Consider the following 6,050-nt stretch of genomic DNA (forward strand, 5'->3'; position numbering starts at 1 on the left):
GCCGTGTGTGTCTATTACCTGTCTGTGTCCTCATGCGGTAATCTACTATGAGTTTCCTGTATGGCACAAGAGGTCAGGAAGAGAAGAGCACAGATCAGGAAATGGTCCTGGTCACTCCCATTATCAGCTGAAGAAACGTGGAGGAACAGTGGTCTGGCTGAACGCCGGACTGGTCCAGAATAGACGCAACACAGGGAAAGCACACACATTGCACGCACAAACAAAGAACACACGGCACTGTTTGTTTATTAGTTGTTTATGTGACAACAATGGTTGGCGTACACAAAGGTTTGGATGACCTCAAGGCCTATCCTTTACTATCCTCTGTGTATAAATACACAATGGATAAATATAGAGCAGTCACTTTCACACTGATAACAAGAGAGAGAATAGAGGACAGGGGAGGTATTTCTTTTGTTTGGTGGCCAGTCTGCTGCTATTTTAGTAACAGTGATGTGACAGACGTGAGCTCAAGCCATGGCTCTGTGTGCGACACATAAGCAATACTTTGATTACAGTGATGGTAATAATTACAGCAGCATTGCTGCAAAATGATCATAATCCTTGTAGTTAATACAGTACACTTATGCTCTTAATCCAGTGACACACAGCAGTATATAGTGTTTTTCCTTAACTGTAATATTGATTCTTATTTAGTATTGATTTGTAATTATTGTACTGTGTGTGTATGTGTACAGTATATATTATTATTATTATTATTATTATTATTATTATTATTATTATTATTAAGCATTTAATCGTTGTTTACAGGGTTGCAATGTTAGTGGAATCAAAATTTGACAGGGTTTCCAGTTTGACTTTTAAATGATCAAATCAGCATTTTTAGAAAAAAAAAAAAAAAAATCATTCACAGTTCATCAACATTATCACCCTGAAGATTCCTGGAGCTTGACCAAAGTAAAAATTAGAAATAAATGAATAATTTTTTCGACATACTGTCTCTGCACTGGGGACTGATTTACTGGCTGACTCTTCTACAGCATCATGAACAATAATGAAATTAATCAGATATTCTTTTTTACATTGAGGGCTTTCTCTGGTAACCCCGTGGTTAACATCACAACCCTGTGAACTGTGGGTAATTCCCTCAGGTAAAGTCTACAGAAATGTACACATTAAGAGCTACAAATGTCTGACAACGGGACAGCCCTGAGCCTGCGTAGACATACATAGACCATGCCTCAATATCCATGATTATGTGAGTGTCATTGGGCCTCACATTCACTTTGTGGAGACTGACTTTAACCCTCACCACTATTCCTGACCCTAATTCTGACTCTGGCCTTTGTCTAATTCAAACCCTAAACACTGACCAAAAAACCTGCTTTTTCCAGTTGAGGACACAGCCTTTGGGTAAGACTTTGAAATAACCAACATTGAAAAATGGTAAATTCATAGTCAATTAAGCTTTATTTAATAGTTATTTCACTGTTAACAAACAATACATTTGATTTATAAACTGTTCATCAGACAAGTGTGTATTGTAAAGTTGCAACTGATGTTAATACTACCGTCAGCAGTTAATAAAAAAATGTGTTTTTTTTTAAATCTATAAACATTATCATTTTGCTGTGATAATGTTACAACTGATGTCTATGAACCTTTTAAAATTGTTTGACAATAATTAACAAATAATTCCAATCATTATTTGTTAACAGTGAAGGAACATGTAAGTTTTAGTAAGTGTACGCTTTCCATTTATTAATGATAGTTATTGTAGAGAGTTTCTAGCATTGTTTACTAATTGCACCAACACACGTAACACACGTTCAGCCAGTGTGGTGCACTGCTCTTTAGTTTACGTCAACCGTACTATCAGCTGGGTGGAGAGGGCTTGTCTGGCAGCGGACACTACGCACACAGGCACATGCACACAACCCATTCTAGTGTCATGTGTGCAGACTAAGCTCTGATTATTATCTTTGTGTGTGAGCACTAAGTACTTCCTGCCTCTTGATGTTACAGTAATACTACCGAGTGACGACATCTAAGTACCGTATGGGGAACGATGGTATGAATGGGCCCGATTTTGACTTGTTGTCTAATTTTCTTATTTCCCACAGTTGGAATTTTAATTAAGTGACTACAACATATAAAAACAGATCAATAAATAATTTCTGCAGAAATGTGAGCACAAGTGAAATGATATGAAATGATCATTATCGACTGGTTCATATGACCTGCCGTGATTGTTTGTTTTTTTTTTTCAAATCCATGACACAGAAAGTGAATCTCTATATATTATGCACATCAAATCATGCCAATCAGGATTTTGATCTGATTTCCATTATAACAAAAATGGGGAAATAGAGGCAGGGCTTCCTTTCAGTTTGCATGCTCTCCCTGTTTTTATGTGGTTTTCCTGTTATCAAATCATGTATGTTAATGTAAAGGCTAATCATCCACTCAGTACCATAGAGCTGGAACTTGTATTGGGGGCTGCATCGTGGGCACCCACTGTTCCTAACATTCATTAGTTAAATGCAGAAAAAACAAGCTTGCCAACAGGATCACTCGACTTAACGTTAACTTAAAATATGAACTATCTTCAGAAATGGAAGTTACATAATTCACTGAGCAAAGCTTATCTGTATTGCAAAGATACAGGACTGTTTTGAGAGGGGAGAGTGAGGGTGTGTTTTCTCCAGTCACGAGAATCTGTCTGTGTCTCTCTCTCCTTCCTGCCTGTCTCGTCATCATGTCCTCAGCTGTCACATCATTGTTTCTGTCGCTCTGTGTGCTACATGTGGCTGTTTGTGCATCCATTGTTTATGTGTCTGTGTTATAGGCGCACAAAAAACAAAATGTGTTATGTAAATGCATTACATTTTTACCATATACAGTGTATGTTGTGTATTGTCTGTGTGTTTGTTGACAGAATTAAAACAAACACACCAGTGCACAGGACACGTGTACTGTCCACAAGAAAACACGCAGCTGATGTATCCTTTAGCAATTCCCTGCTAAGTTGCTAAAGTAGATCATGTTAACTTATAGCTTAGTTTCAACTTTGTTAACATGGCAATATAAGTTTTAAATAGTTTTATGGTAACTGACATGGACATAACAACTGTGCATATTTTCTAACATCGGATTGTTGGTCACAATAATAATTATTTCAACATCTACTAAAAAAGTGTTTGACTGCTTGCTGAAACCCTCACAGGATTCAAAGGGGTACACAATCACAATTTTCTCCAATCCACAGAAATCTTTTAGGCTGGCTAGTCTACTGTTCCACGGTCAGGATGGAATCTGCATTGTTCGTTCAAGACTCCACAGTTTGACAATCAAGCTGAGCCTCCTTTCCAGCCCCCTGGAATAAACTTTCCCTTAGAAGGAGAACAGTAATACGGCATGATATTGGATGACAACCTCTGATTCCCCTTTTGAAAATGGGAATCACCATCCTAGTGTGTGATTCCAAAGATACCATCCCTGACCTCTGTGCGACAGTGAAAGGGGATAACAGCCAAGCCAGCCGATCAATGCCCAGAGCCCTTCAAATCTCAGGTGAAATTTCATCCCCGCCCGGTGCCTTGCCTGTTAGGAGCTTCTTGGCAACCTGGGCAAACTCTGACAAAGGGAAGCCTTGCTTTATGTGTATGTATGTAAGTTAATCGAAAATACTTTGTTTTAAGCATAATTTCTTAAATTGTGTAGAAAAGACAGACTTAAAGAATCAGATGGAGCCATCAGAATGACATGTCTTCAAAATGTAAAGCCAAAGTCTTTGTGCCGATACATGACACTGACCATGCACAAAATGAGTGTGACAAAAGGATTAAGGTAATTATGTGAATTGTATCCATTTCACAAGTTAACAAGAAAAATAAGGCTCCTGTGGACATTACGTGGAGCAGCTGTTAGTGTGTGCCCACCCTTGTTAATGGCCCTCGTTAACAGTCCTCATCATGAGCACACTCCGTTCTAATGAGCCATAATAGCACCTCCTGATAATCAACTTGATAGGTGGCCCCTTTGGACTCTCTACCCTTTGATTGGCTTACTGAATGGTGGTGTGGAGACACTGATAGGCTATCAAAAGGGGGGTGGGAGGGGCAGGCTGGCCCACGGCCAATAGAAGTGATAGGACCCATAGGAACAAAAATTGACTGGCAGCAGGCAAAACTATGGCCACATCTGGCGAACACTAAGTAGCAAAAAGAGCGCTGATCTAAGCTGTGTTTTTGCGTGTTTTAGTGATTGTTTGACCCTTTTATAACACTCAGGTTGAAACATGAGGCATCAGACTTTATATTGACCAAAATTGACGAAATTCTGTGGAACCCATACTGGATCAAAGATGTTAACATAACCACCATGACATCAACCATTTGTTTGTGGACTACCATTTTGAAGCGTTGAAGAGTTTGGTGCTTTGGCCATCACCATCTAGGTTCTTCTAAGCCAGAGGCGACCATTATTGGACGAGAGTGGGGCTGGGTAGAAATGAGGTGGATCTGACTGAGAACGCGATACACACCCTCCTATACTGGCAACCTGACTGCACCTGGCACCTGGCAATGCTGTGCAAAGCTGCTGTAAACAAAGTCAGCTGCATAATCTATGCTAAGTGACTTTATAGCTCAGTTTGAGAGTAATCATAGTGGCTCTTGAGCACAGGCTATGAGCTAAGCAGGACCAGGTACCATTAGCATAGCAAACTTTAAATTAGCAGCTAACACTGGCGCTAGCTAACTAGCTTGGTTATCAATCGTGATGCTAATTTAAAACGATATGGACTCGTGAAATAGATCAACAGAACAAAATGAACAAACCTTACAGTTGTTCAGATCCTTGCAAATGTATTTGAATTAGGTTTAAGGTCAACAATATGAAATGGAGGATTTGTTTTAATTATTATAAAATTACTTGTTTTATCCTTTTGCTTTAGAGATTCTAACTGATACTGCAACCAAACACTCTCTTTGTCACTTTCTGTGTGTGTGTGTGTGTGTGAGAGAGAGAGAGAGAGAGAGAGAGAGAGTTTGACGCTGACTGGGTCCAACATCACCATCAAAGCCCTCAGCTGCTGTCAGATCATGGGTTTGTTGAGCATTTGGAGATGACTGATTAGACAAACTTTATGTGTTTGGGAGTGTTTCCCAGTGAAGCTGTAATCATGATCATTGACCACATCCTGAATCAGTTTTGAGCTGAGAACACACACATATGAATCTGCTGGCCGCCAATAGAAACCGAAATCTCTTCCTCATTATGACATCTTGTCAAACGCGTTCGTTTGGTTGCATTAGCCCTTTTCTTTACATACCTGTCATAGATCTAAAAGCACAAGTTTAACAATGACACAGGTGTCCCAACAGTGAGGAAACATTCACAGCACCAGGACCCTGAAACTGAGACTTTAGCAATGATCCATGAATAGAACAAGGTCACTGTTATTAGTCAAGTCTGTGGTTTCCGTACATTGTGATTGGGCTACTGTGAAAAGGCCTGTAATGATATTTTGATATAAACCCATTTGTGCCAATTCAAAAGCCTTGAGTTTATTTCTGCAAACCACCAACTTTAGTTTTATTTGTTTAGATTGTTTAGATTTGATTAAAGCCCTTAAAGTTTACTTTGATTTGACTTGAACTTGACTTCTTAAACAAACTTTTGTGTTTAAAGAAGATGATTAAATCTATTAAACATAGTTGACCCTCAGTTCTTTTGCGATCACAGAGTATGGGCTGTTTGTCTAAGGAAACGTTCTCTTTGTAGCAGAATGGGTGTCACTGAGGTTTTGTTAAGTCCAGCATCCTAAAGGAAGAACGTTTTCACCACGTGTTATCGTGGTGAATTTGGCATTCTGTGCGTCCGTGCACTAAAGAAGAATTTCACCCTTTTTTAAATGACAGAGGAAGAAATGATGGAGTGATAAAAATATCTTTCCCCATCTCTTCTTCCCCTGGGGCGCTGTCTGCCCTGCTTTCATTCGGTAGCCCGGAGGGAGAGAAAGGGAAATGCAGGGTGGACAGACAGACAGAGGGAGAAGAAGAGAAAAAAGAGAGGGAAAACTAGAA

The sequence above is a fragment of the Acanthopagrus latus genome, chromosome 17, assembly GCF_904848185.1.
Source record: "Acanthopagrus latus isolate v.2019 chromosome 17, fAcaLat1.1, whole genome shotgun sequence".
Classification (NCBI taxonomy): Eukaryota; Metazoa; Chordata; class Actinopteri; order Spariformes; family Sparidae; genus Acanthopagrus; species Acanthopagrus latus.